The 14,148-nt window shown below is 42.7% G+C and overlaps 1 protein-coding gene across 6 annotated transcripts in view; it reads right to left on the minus strand.

The window, feature by feature from the left end:
* elmo1 (engulfment and cell motility 1 (ced-12 homolog, C. elegans)) overlaps window positions 1-14,148 on the minus strand; it is a 125,134-nt gene that overhangs the window by 88,745 nt on the left and 22,241 nt on the right. The window contains exon 1 of one of the 6 annotated variants that reach the window (XM_030411700.1): window positions 5,436-5,657. The exons of 4 other annotated variants lie outside the window; for them this stretch is intronic. The gene's annotated coding sequence lies outside the window, so the exon portion shown is untranslated. Of the gene's footprint in view, window positions 1-5,248; window positions 5,267-5,435; window positions 5,658-14,148 lie in introns of those variants that run through there. One more of the 6 variants, XM_030411701.1, reaches the window with a different exon arrangement.

The following is a 14,148-nucleotide window of genomic DNA, read 5'->3' on the forward strand; positions in this document are numbered from 1 at the left end:
TGATGGCATCACGGGTAAACTGAGGTTAATAAAGCAAGACAGATGGAGAAAAGAGGAAAAATGCAAAACAGAGCAAGTGAAGAAAAAAGATGATAAAGGAGCAAAAGATAAAGATGTGAGAGGAGAGAATAAGAGAAAAGAGGGTTAGAGAAAGAAAGGGCTGCCCCCTGATACTCCACTAAATTGTATGTCGATGAGAAGAATCTCAGTCAACCAAGCTTTCAATGATCTATTACTCGCACAAAAACAAAACCCTTACACTTGTCTAATGCTCTGTCTCATCGTCAGGGCCTGGGATGCAAATATCGGGGGGTCATGTTGCAACAGGGACTTTTTTTTACTTGTAACACCGAAATCGCCAACTGCTAACTGTAGTTGCTAGATAGCTCAGTTAGCCATGAAGCTATCAGGAGAGATTGTTGGTGTTGGAGCTTTGGGCTGCCAGGAGGAGGAGGGTTTAAGGCTAGGAGCGGGGGAGTGCTGGCAGAGAGCTGCGGCGAAAAAAGCACCGGAACAGGAGCCAGGCAAGTGGGACACGGAACTGGGCTCAGCGGCTACTCAGTGAACACGGTGGGACGGGGACCAACGGAGGGCAGCTTGATGCCCGGGAATACATACAGCACAGAGGCGATTTACAGCAGCTCCACCGAGGACGTTTGACTCAGACGATGATGAAGATATGACCTGTGCTGAGCGTTTATTCCTATGTTTTAAATGGGAATTGTGTGACGTTACAATATAAGGACACTGTGTTGAATTAATACACAAAATGTTTAGAATGCTTGCTGGTTGTTCTAACACATTCATATTGGTGGCTCACTTCGTGCCTGCCAAGTCTATATGAGGACGTGCAGTGCAGAATTTGGTGCAGGTCGAACAAACGACAATCTAAATATTACGAATGTTTGAATACAGGGAGCACCACTCGCCACGAAAGCTGCAATGACCAATTAAAGAGGCCAAGCAACTGCACAGGCACATTCTGAACAGACACTGCACGAGTATATTCAAATAATTAAATCAATATCATAAATGTGTGACGACTCGTTGACCAATGGCTTGAAGTAACAACTACTACTTGACACAGACCAGAGCAGGGTGCCTGCAAGTTTCAAAATGCCAAACGCTCGCTCACCTTTACCTGAAAGTTGATTAAGAACAAGTTATTCAAGATTAAAGAAACACAAAATTAATAGATCTGCTACTAAACTATGCAATTTATAGCATTTGCCCCATTTAATTTCCACCAAAGCCACTTTCCAAGTGCGTGTAACAGCTTTCAAAGAATTTTAATTAAGACATCCCTGCATACAAAATGAAAATGCCTATTTGGTGTATTTAAGGAATTTCAACTCTTTGAAGTAACTTTAATTAGAACTCCATCAGGAGTTGCTGATAGAGAGAGAGGGGGGACAAATTGAGTGAGGCTGGGGGCTTGAATATGAAGGGGAACATGATCTAAGTTCCGCAGATCCTCTTCTGCCAGCTCCCCCCCGGGACCTTTTTCTATGAACTCTAATGGTGTGAAAGAACATGAGGCAGCAGTTTCTTTTACAGACGATGTCAGTGTGACCTACCAACACTCAACCCCAATAAACCTCGGACTTCAAAAGCATAGAAAAAGCCTCTGTTAACACATTTGCTAAATTGTCATCCTATCGTCAAGGTAAAAATTCTGGGTGATTTATACATGACCATTTGACACTTAATTCAGCCAGATGCCCCCCATGTGCAGTGCCAGAGACGTATTGACCTGATACATATAAGTGTCAGAAATCCATTTTATTGATGCCCTTGACTGTCACATCAACTTTACAACAACTAGTTTCTTTTCCCCGGCTTTTATACATCTCCCATCCCCCGTGTTAACAAATCTTTTAAAGTTTTTTTGGGTTGCAGCTGCTAAAGCATGAGCTCCTTCATCCAAGTGCTGAAGGCCTTGGTTTAAAAGTTAATAAGCTAAAGACTTCTTCTGGTATTCCTAGGATCTCAAGAAGAATGCATCTGCCTTTTTTAAACCAGATTCCCTCCAGTTCTGCCAATGATCACCAGTCATCAAACTCCAGCTAATCTCCTTCATAAAAGTTATGGCCATGGGTCAGATATGTCCCCTGCTGATACGCTTTTTGACTTTAAAAAAAAAAAAAAACAACTTCGTGTAACCTCAACCTCCTACAGCAGACCACACAGGCCTCCGACCCAACAGTACTTGTTTCAAAACAAGCAACTTCTTACGAAACCCTCATTCACTCCATTTAAAACAATTTTATATTCAATTTCAAGATGTAATTATTATGGTTTTAGAGAACATTTCAATCTATTATTGTCATGCACAGCAGCAGCATATAATCACATTTGGGGGACCAGATATGTGAGCAAAATAAAATCGTATTTTATCCAGTTTAACAGCACAAACCATGAAGCCACCCTGACGCTCAAAGCCTTTTCTCTTAATCTATAAAAATGTATCCTCTTAAACTTCGCTCTCATGGGCTTAGATTATGTTCAGACCGTCACATTTCACAGTAACATGTGCATTCAAGTGTGGGAGAGTGTGCATTAACTCCTACAGTTGTATATGCAGACATCTGTGTCTGTGCCCGTGTGTGTGTGGGTGTGTCTGTAGCCTATGTGCCGGGTGGATTTCAAAAGGACCCCTTCAAGCTCTTCATTTGATGACTCTACAAAGGGCCCGCCTAGCCGCAGGGGCCTGTGTGTGTGTGTGTGTGTGTGTGTGTGTGTGTGTGTGTGTGTGTGTAAGAATGTGTGTGTGTGAGACAGTCTACAAAAAGAGCGCCATCTTTTATCTGAGAGCTGAGACAAAAAGGCCACTGGCATGGTGCACAGGACCGAGGTTATTGCTGCTCCAAGCGTGACGCCTTCACACGCCTACACACATACTAGCTACAGGACGGTTGTGTTACACCCCTGAGGAGAGGCGTGTATGTCAGAAACACACGCACACAAACTTAAAGAGATACTTAACTCCAATCTGAAAAGCAGTGTTTCACTGCTCTTTAAACATCTGCATCAGTGACACTGATGGGTGTGGTTTGGCGGAGTCAAAAGTGTGCTCCTTTCCACCTCTGACTGCACCCAACAGTGATATCATGATTTACTGACACAACCTGGAGTACACCTGCACATCACTGCAGCAGGGTGAAAGGTTTAAACCACTGGATATCAGTAAGGGGGTAGTTGAGTTTCACTTTAAGTTCATGTGGAACTTGTCTGATGTGCCCCCACCTATCATAGCAGTGCATACCGATTAGCACCACGTGCAACGTTGTGATGGAAGACAAAGAAAAGGCATCAATCGAAAAACAGTTTTCTTTAAAACACATTCAGAGAATGACTGGAACATATGGACAACCGACCAATCACCAAACACCGTGATAGAGAGAGTTGCATCCAGATTTTTTGTGTATTTACAAGTACCAAAGGGCTGATTATCAATTGCTACCGCAATGTAACTCCCAACATAACAGCTAAAAACATTGCTACATTAACACAATTTTGTTTTTGAAATAAAGCTGCGACAATCTCAGACATCTTCGGCAAAAACAACCCCAAGAAAAAGCCTGCAAAATCCTTCAGAGACTAATTACTGCTGTTATTTCAGACCATTTCTTCATGATGTGGAGCTTTTTTTAACAAACTCTCCATTATTTTAAGCTAATCTAACCATTACTTTTCTATTTCTCTGTTTTTGCTATTTCAACTATACCAGCTCCTGTTAGGAACCTGCTCCATCTGTTCATGCCATGTTGTCCAAAATATTTAACCATCGCTTCAATGCAACTGTTTGCATTATCAGTTGTTTTTTTTTTAACCACACTGTAAGCTCTTTTCTACCAAACGAGTTGAGCCACTCCACAATCTTTCCGTTTAACTCCTGGCAACTGCAGAAGCACTCACTGGAGTGCAGGGTCCCCTCGCTGTGAACTGTTAAGTAAAACAATCAAAACATGAAGAGTAACACACAAAAGAAAGGGTGCATTGAAACTGAGCATTTTTAAAATGCTACTGTGTTGTGCCCAATCCCTCCCCAACACACACACACACACACACACACACACACACACACACACACACACACACACACACACACACACACACACACACAACACCCAGCCCACAGGAAAAAGCTGCTGGCCCTGAGACAAAGAGCTGACAAAACAGCTACAAATAAAGGAAGAAGACAAAAGGAAAAGGGGGAAGGCCGGGGTCAGGGTTTAGAAATATGGCTTCTAGACTCAACCAAAGGAGGAAGTGCCATGCTCAGAGAGACTTAACATGCATAAACAAGCTACCAAGAAAACATTTTGTCTCAAAAGTTCCCTCACAACAAGAAAGTATCACGTGAGGGCATGTGTTGTGTAAGAGGACATGTGCTGCATCCTCCAGAGTTTGGGGATTTGACTGACAAGCATCACAGCAGCGTGATGACTTCTCTGTGTGTGTCTCACGGCAGGTTTGTGTCACAAAACCGCCCTGGTTCTCACTGAACTGCTGCAACCAGGATATCCTGTCAAATGTCAGTGCCAGCACGCTCGTAACATCTCAAAACAGCAGCCAGCCAACCAACCTCCCACTGAGGCCTGAGCCATCTGAGAGGACACCAAGTCCACTCTCGCACTCGGCTGTATACAGTGCGTGTGCAGCTGAATCTACTGCATGCGTGTCTAGATCCGTAAATGTGCACACGCGGGAGAACGAGTGAAGCATGGAGCGACAGCGTATTGCTGAGCAAGGTACAAGTGTAGCCTAAATAGTGTGTTCCGAGCAGAGCAAGCCAGCAATTTGAGCAAAACAAGTGAGTCAGAAACAATTAGAGGTACTTGGATGGCATTCTGCAACCTAGATAATCAAAACATTGGAACATTTGGAGACAGGGACACAAAAAGACAAGAAGCTTGCAAGAGGAGAAGAAAACACAAGGCAAAAATAGGCCTCCAACTAATCCATAATGCGTATTATGAAGAGACCGAGTAATATTGCCAAGTAATTACTTTCCAATGCAGCAGATTTATCAGGCGCCTAAGTATGGTCTTTCTTTATCCTTTCCAAAATCATAAACTACGAACACCACATTTCCATCACCCCCCCCCCAGGCCATCAGGCCACAACGCTCAACTGTCTTAAAACACATCCGTTCTTTGACATTTCCATTCTTCTCTGGTCAGATGTGGAAAAACCCACACTGAGTCCCATCTAGGATAAGCCAATAAGCATGTACAGTACATACCGAGACATTCCCTACATCCACACTGCAAACATGTTCGCCACAATGTTCGTGCCCACTGATGACACACTGGAGAGGAGAGGAGAGGAGGCAGGAGGGTGCACAGAGCCGCACCCTGAGGCCTACTGCATCCTGTGTCGCGCAAAGACAAGAGTGAAAAAAAACCCACTATGACGACGAGAGGACTCACCCGGAAAACTTGACGACAAACGGGCTTGGTGGTTCTTCTCCCAGTCAACCAGTCTTCTCATGCAAACGACTGCCGATAGTGGAGAGAGAAGGCAGCTCTCTTCCAAACAACTTTAGTATCTGCCTGCAAGTGAAGCGCCTTCAGCATCATACGCCGAAGACAAAGTCTTCACAATGGTTTGTGCAGTGCTTCCCCTCAGGCAAAGGAGCGACCAAGAGAGCGCTGAGAGAGAGACAGAAGGGGGAAGTAGGCGTTTGTCGAGAAAAGAGGAAACAGGTCTGTCAGCGAAAGAAGCGGGAAATTTAAAGAGAAGATGAAAGCGAGCAAGAAAAGGGTCAATGGATTCCAAAGTCAATGTATTAAACTTAAAATTGTTATTGCCTCTAAAGTCAAGTTTGATTCAATTGATAATTGAATACCGTTTAATACTGTATTTTAAAAATGGCCTAAATTAGACGATCACCAGAGCCATGCTACACACTTTCACTTCTGCCCCAATCACCACTGATGTAACGGAGTCAGAGCCGAGTCTACCACAAGCGCCAACACAGTGAGTCACACAGTTTACACTGTCACAAAAGACCACTGATCATCCGCTAAGAGGCTAAATGCTCATATGAAACATTTATTGTTTGAGCGGGGGGGGGGGCAATCATTTTCAGGCTGTGAGCTCAACAGACCATCTGTGCAAGTGTCACACAAAAAAAAACAGATGTTTACTCCACCCAGGCTGAGGTCAAACTTGGGCCTGTATGAGCCTCATAAATGCAAACACCCAGAAATTTCACTCTTGACACAAACTCCCAAAAGAGCCTCCGACGTCTCCAAGAAGAAAAACATTTCAACACAGCAACCGGAAAAAAACAACAAGCTAATAGAAACGAATTATGTTATTATTAAGATTTTGTCTCAAGCTGAGATAATGAGAAGACGGCACTCTGCATGAGTTGAGCCGTCATGTGGTTAGTCGCTTTGCTGAAGCCAAACCTCCAGTGTCATGGAGACCTGAGGAAGTGAAAAAGTTTAGAGGACCTTTGTCACTAATGACTCCCTGCTTGCCTAGAGAAGAATACTGAGTGTGCTCCACACACAAATGTCTAACGTCTGCTGAGTCAGAGCACTCACTGGGGACTCGGCCTAGCTCCGCGTCAAATGCTTTAATAATCTATCCAAACGATCTCAGCTCCCTTGTCAAACCCCACCTCTCTACTCTGTCTCAGCACCACTGAACCATCGAGGAGGCTGCAGCCCGTCTGTCGACAACCTTTCAAAGTCCTTCTCATCACTTCTTTGGCTCTCCCTCCAGGATGCTCTTGTCAAAATTTAAACCTGTGTGTTTTGGATTTCACATCTCCCAACTTATCAATGCCAAAGTGCAGCCTACAGAGGTGAAGGAAGGAGCTTAACGCTCTTCAACCGGCATCAGGAAAAACTCCAGGAATACAGTTCGAAGTACACTGAAGGCAACAAACCTAATTCAATGAGTATAGTATACTTCAGACTGCATTCCTGAAGTTTTTTCCTGACGAATGAGGATTCAAGCTGACCACAGCTGTTGTTCCTCATGAACAATCATCAAGTGCCAACAGCCAGCCTTTTACTCCTAAAAGTGATGAGTGATTGATGCCAGAGATGCAGATTTTGAGTCGGTAATCAAGTCTCTTCTGGACTGCTAACAACTGGTTTGTAATCATGGGGTGCTGCTCTGTTTATACGCGATTCATTCTGGTTTTATAAACTCCACCAGCAGAAAGAAAAAGAAAAAAGGGAGCAGCAGCTTGTAGTCTGGTCAGTGTTAACCTGAATTAAACTGTGTCCGAGCTCGTTTGTTGTTCCAGTCTCGAGCTCGTCAACCTTAGCAGGCACAGCCCGTTGTGTTGAAGCAATCTTTTAATTTAAAATGTTGAGCCTAATAACTACTAACAAACATAAAGGCTCAAATTGAAAATCAGATCAAATGAAGTAGCAAAACAGGGAATCTTGAGGTAATCGTAAGACGGGAAAAATTCCCTTCTGTCAAACTATAGTGTAAACAATGGTTTACTGCACTGATTACACATTACATTCAGTTTATTCAAAATGTCCTGTATCATAGCTCATTAAAATCTCATTGATTTTTATTCACCTAATTTGAAGGAACTTGAGGTACCGGCTACAGTTGCTAGTTAGCCATAAAGGTATTTCTTCGCATTCTGTTAGTAAAATTAGTTCATTTTCTAATTATTCAAACTAATATTATTTCATACTGCACCTTTAAGGTCCGTTGCTTAAAATGTAAAGGGGCTCTGTGGAACTCCTGTGCTGTGCTGTTTGTGTTAGCAGACTCCGGGTCTAAAATGAGGTTAGCTAATCCACAGTCCAGCAGCATTAAACACTATAAACAAATCGTCCAGAGGCTTGTACAGGCAACCAAGAGAGACGGGGAAAATCTTGTTTCGTCATGTTACTATCTGCTCACATATGGTCAATAAAAAAGTGATGAATACATGTAGATTGTTGCAAATTGTCTAATAGAGCCTCTTTAAAATAGAAATAAGAGACAAGTAAATGATTACCTCCTGTATGCCTCCTCAGTGAGAAACAAGGCAACATTCTAACGACAACCATTCAATTCTGTTTGTTGTTATTGTTTGTGCTATTTTAAGAGAGACTATTATCATTCAGCTGTGGCTCTGACCCTGGCGCACATTACTACCCGTTGCTTGAAATGTTAGGGATTCAGAAATTTGAGCTTATGGTTACACTCAGCTTCTAAATGGCTCTCTCTGAGAGTGTCTGCTGAAAACCCAAAAATGTAAATGCAGATGCCGAATAATAATATCAGACAGGTTTTGACGTCATCCAGTCGATTTGTGTTTCATAACCCCTTTCTCTTATTCAAAGAATGATTTTTTATTTTTTTGGGCCATTTTTTCAAAAAACAAAAACAAATGAATCCACACATTCCCACAGTCTGCTTGCAGAGGAGGTTGTCAGGCGAAGATAATTCCACGACACCTCGGGGGGATCATCTATTATTCAAAAGCCACATCCAAATGTATTCAGCTTGAAGAGGAGTAACACGCTTTAGTTGTAGTCGTCAAACTCCACTGGCTATGATCCACGAATTTCAACATGCGACGGTGTGTTACAATCCTTCCTGTCAACAACAGAGAGCTCGACCACGGTTCAGTTTCCAAACTGCACAGCACCTTGCAAAACAACACCTCGCGAGTAGGTGTGTGAATGGGCCAAATCCAAACTGAGAGGCAACCATCTTCTCTGGCCTTGAGCGCAAAGCGACTGCCTGAGGCGAGCATCTTGGTTAACATATGCTAGTTTATATACAAACACAAGCTATTAGCCTGTAGAAATTCCACTATATCAACAAGGAAAAGGCTACTGGAGGGAGACAGACTTCCTGCTTGGAATAGTCTGAACTGGATTAGTTATACTGGGAGATGACTCCCAGTCCATATCATCATCATCATCCTCAATGCATATGCTTGGATGTGTATGCCTGCAATCTATCAAAACATACAGTAATGCATGATTCAATTGCAGAGATCTCAGTTCACAACACTGTAATGAGAGCATGGTGTTAGAGTTTTTTTCCAGGGATGGAACGTGTATGAGGCATAATCATCTTTATTTTCTGGACAAGATTAAATAAACAGGAGTTAGGAACAGACTTCCCCCTGCAAAATAAAGTCAAAATTGCACCATTCATGTGGAGTAAACAGCCTGCAGTGAAGGCCGCAGAGGCAAAGTTAATAGGTACACAACCTGCTAGCTGCAGCAGCTACTTAATTGGACCCAACACTCCCGGGTCCACCGTACTGCATTAAAATGTCAAGTAGAGTTACACTGTTAGTCGGGTCTCACTGCCCACGGGTTGTGCAAGTGTCCTCTTATTATTGTCTGCGATATTTCATAATAATCATAATAATTGGAACGTGGTCACACAGATTAATGACTCCTAGCTCGTATCACAGTAGCTTTAAACTATATTCTGTAGTTCAGTGGGAAACTGCGCGTTGGCGAAAAACAGCCGAAAAACAGAAAGCTTTCACCGATTGTGCTGTGCATATCACGCTCGCATAGTCAGTGCCCAGATTACTGCAGTGCTTTCTGCAAAGTTTGGAAGTTAAGCGAGGGACTAGATATTTTTCCTTAAATCCTCTGTGTTGAAGTCAGCAGAGAACCAACACCGCACATCAAAAACACATCAAAAAAGCACCAACCACATTCGGGGAAACGTCTCGCCTCTAATATCCATCAGAGCATATTTTTCCTTAACCAACCAAAACTTTGAATATAACATGAAGAAAGGCAAAGATTTTATTAATGTCAATTTACGGTAAAGAGTAACAAGACTAATGTTCACAGTAACGCCTCGTTTCCACACAGCTCTGTGTATGCAAGTCGACCGCCAAGTCAATTCATTCCTACGGGATCCTCTGAGAGCTCCGACGTCTTTGCAGATCTCTTCTGTTCTTTTTTTGTTTTTCCAGTCCACAATATATGCCTCACGTGTGATGAAATATTCCAGATTGCAGACAAACCGTGTCCAATCTGCCACAGGATGTAAGCAGACAAATGAATTAGCTAACTGACAAACAGATTGTATGCATTTTTGGAATTGAAACGTATGGCAGCATATTTAGCTAACACTGGTCGCATGCTAGCTGCGAAATAGAGTGCATAGTGGTTTCTTGCTAAAAAAAAAACATTTGAGGAGATTGGTATGGCTCTCATGTCGGTGCGTTGATGAGGCTAGCTAGCCAGTTAGCTAAAGTTAGCATAAACTGGAACAGAAAAACAGAAAAACAGCTAGCTTGATTCTTGTTGAAATAAATTGCCTTACAGTGCCTCGATTAAAGCTCGGTAATTTAATTTCTCATTGCTAAAAAGTCTATTTAACACCTCAGTTTTTACAGTACAGTTCATGTGTAACACTTATCCCCCAACACTCAGGAAAAAGGCTTATTTGAAAAAAAGGTGTACAAAATAGTGATAAAACAAAAATGGCTGACCAGTGTAGTGCTAAGTGATTTGACAAACTGATGGAGAGCGCAACAAAGTGTTTGTTGTTCATCTGAAATTCAGAAGTTGGTGTTTGCGCCCGAGTGCCATCATCTCATTAGCAATATTGTGACTGATGACTGAATTAATTTGGGATTTTTATTTGAATTTATGGGCTGTTTACAGCATCGGATGGCCGAGTCACAAAACACAGAGAGAAGTGAGCAGACAAACATGGTGACACTTTGTTCACGAATGTTCAGCACTGTTCCCCTGATCAATCTCAGCCCGTGATATTTCGGGATATTTAAGTGCTTATGAAACATCACCTGTACCATTAAAATATCCCTCGGTGTGTGTATTTTAATCCGCTGCACTTGTGTATTCAAGGGGGTTACATAATGTGACTATTACACATGTTGTTTTTTCCTCCATTTCCTCACTAACTGAAACACAATAGGCTGTGTGCTCCGTTCCAACACAATCTCTTTTCTCTTTAGATTTAAAAATAACATGCCGTCCTTACATAACTCAATATCTGTCAGCATCAAGGTCGGCGGTGAGAGCTTAAAAACAGAGGAGAGGCGCACAATTAGGTGTTTACCCTGGAAGCCTTTTCACTGCCAGTTAGGAAAAGATCGCCCGTGTGGGTCCATGTGTGTCCGTATGTGTGTGTGTCCTCGTGTGTGTGAGAGAGAGAGTGTGAGTGTGAGAGAGCCCATGGGCGTAGTGAGTCACTGACGGTGTGACCTTCTGCTCTCAGGCTTCTTAGCCCTGTTGGAAGCAGCCTATCCAGGTCAAAACACCCACTCTCCATAGTGTAGTTCCTCCAAACTGGCAAATATAGGAGGCGTAAGTTTTGGAAATAATGTCTGATTCAAAAGATGTTTTTTTTTTCTTAAAGTCTACACCAAATTCCTGCAGCAGCAAGAAACATTAACATTGTAGAAACTGTTGGAGTCTAGCTTGGCATGCATGCTGATTTGTGAAAACCAGAAAATACACATTAGTATCCATTTTAGTGGTAAGCAGGCTGAAATAATTAGGAATAAGGCATTTCTGCATCAGGAATACAGCTAAGGTTACCATGAAAGAAACCACACTCCGCCACTCGTCCATTCAGATCTTCACCAGAAGGCTTTCACAAACCTCAGATTAAATTCTGAAGCTGATAACAGCGGTTTGTAAACCTTAAATTGCCTCAGCTAGAGATGCGAGTGGGGCAGATAAAAATGTCGGCTATGCTATGTGCGTCCCCAGAAGACTTCACGGTGGCTGGCCTGGCTGCAGGCATGTGGGGTCTTTGGTAATCAACTTACAGAGCTGGACCATTAAAGACGAAAGCTGAAGAGAAGAGGCTGGTTGCTTAAAGGAACAGACTGGAATAATCATAATACTGATGAATATATTAACTCCAGGACTGACACTGGTACTATTCAAGTGTTATCTTATAAATACATTTCTTTTAAAAGGACTGTCAACACACAAAAACTCAAGGGTCTCAGCTAATAAAGAAAAATTGTCCCCAAATTGCAAAACGCCAGCAGGACTTTCTCACTATAGAGGGTACGAAAGGTTTCAGATTGAGTATTACGATGCTCCAGACTTTTTGCAATAGTGTGGTATTTAAGGGGGAAGAAACACACACTTATTTACTTTCATGCTGAGAGTTTGATTAATCGATCAATCGTATACTTGTTCGTTTAATGTAAGGCGCCACGCAGCAGTTGGTTAATGTAGCAGAAATACTTTAAAAAAACAACAAAAAAAAAACAGGGAGAAACAGACCGTTCTGTCCAAAGGTAACAAAATCAACCTACTGTGAATGTTTAACCTCATTAACTAACATGATAAATCATGTTTGCTTAACAAGTAGCTGCACACAGCCAAGAAACCGTCCCGCTTTTAACTCCCACAAAACCCAAACTGGTTGTCACACCTCTGTTTTTGAACTGATTGAAGAATCAAGTTATGTTAGTTGATGAGCTTTGGAGGTTTATGGTGAGGTGGATCTGGCCTGCTTTCAGTTTTTAAAGCTTATCTCTACACCCTTATAGTGAACTAACAAACATGATAGTGCAATCGATCTTCTCGTCGGACTCTCAGCAGTAATGTGAATACATTTACTGCCCAAAATGACAAACTCAACTCTGAAAAGGAGCTTTATGGAACAATTTGGAGCATTTTATATGTATTTATCACTTTTATCATACTGTAACTAGACATGAAAAATGAGACCTTCCCCGTTTCTCTCGGTTGCCTGTACAAGCCTCTGGGCGATGTGTTTAAGTGGTTTTTAATGCTGCTGGACTGTGGATTTCTTTTATGAAGGACTCGGCTTTTCTGCAACGGTCCGAGTGGCGACGGAAGTGCCACGTCTCAGTGCCTCCCTCCTTTATGCCGGCAGAGATCAAGAGTAGCTAATTTTAGAAATGGAGTCTGCTAACATAAGTAAGACCCACACAGAAGTTCCATAGAGTGCCTTTCAGCTTCGCTTTAAATAAATATGAACTCTTGTACTCCATGTTATATGAATATTGTACATTCTCCTTAATGGTTAAACAAACACAAATAGCTCGTATTGCCACATTGGATATACAACAGATTGAAGATTAGTAAGGAATAAAGACTCATTTTCCACCTGTAGGATCTACAGGTGGAAAATGATGTTTCCCTTCTGTGACATCAAAAGCTGAAGTCCTTTTTTTTTTTTTTTTAAATATTAAAGATTTGGAGCGAGCTCATGAGAGTCAAAAGAAAGACAACAAAAGTGGCCTTGTTTCCGAAGACACAACAGTTTGTGGTGCAGAGAAACAAAATATCAAAGAGCCATCCTTCAAAAGCGGCAGATAGTGGGGGGAGAAACGGGGACCGGTTTGACCAGAGCTTCCCCATGACTGATCACTGCAGACAACAATGATTGGAGCCTCTGAGGCCACGCTTCAAGGAACAAGCCTTCCTCAAAACTTCACCAGACCCCTCCGCGGGTGAGGGAGAACATACAGAGGGGATGGGTAAGGACCACACAAAAACTCTGCCGGGTCACGTGACCGAGGGTGGGGATGAATGTTGCATTTTGGTTGGTCGGAGTGGAAAGTCAGGTCTGTTGTCCCATTGTCTGACTTCGAAGATTGTATGTATGCGTGTGTGTGTGTGTGTGTGTGAGTGTGAGTGTGAGTGTGAGTGTGAGTGTGAGTGTGAGTGTGAGTGTGTGTGTGTGTGTGTGTGTGTGTGTGTTTCTGTGTGTGCATTGGAGGAGGCGGGAGGCATCGTAGCATCAGCAGGGACCAGCACGGCATTCTTCATTCACAAGCAGAAAAACGCCTCCATCATAAAGTGACCTTGACTACTCCAGCAGAACAGCGAGTGCATCCAAGTCTCTCTCTCTCTCTCTCTCTCTCTCTCTCTCTCTCTCGCTCGCTCGCTCACACCCCCTCTCATTTCAAGTGGGTGCAATTCAGAGGAGGCAAAACATAAGTACAACCTGCCTTTTGTCTATAAAATCACTGACAGTTCAGGTTATATATGGAGCAGGGCTTTCATTGAGAAAAAAACAAACAGGCATTAAAGTAACGTGCTGCTCCAGTTTTCACAATGTGTAACTAATCAAACCGCGTTACTGCAGGGCGAATCAATAACTCTCCCCCAGCTCAACGCCATCATAGCCATGTTTTATCCATCACATGCCTGGCTAGCCTGGCTCATACAA

This window comes from Sparus aurata, chromosome 3 (genome assembly GCF_900880675.1).
Source record: "Sparus aurata chromosome 3, fSpaAur1.1, whole genome shotgun sequence".
In the NCBI taxonomy this organism is placed as follows: Eukaryota; Metazoa; Chordata; class Actinopteri; order Spariformes; family Sparidae; genus Sparus; species Sparus aurata.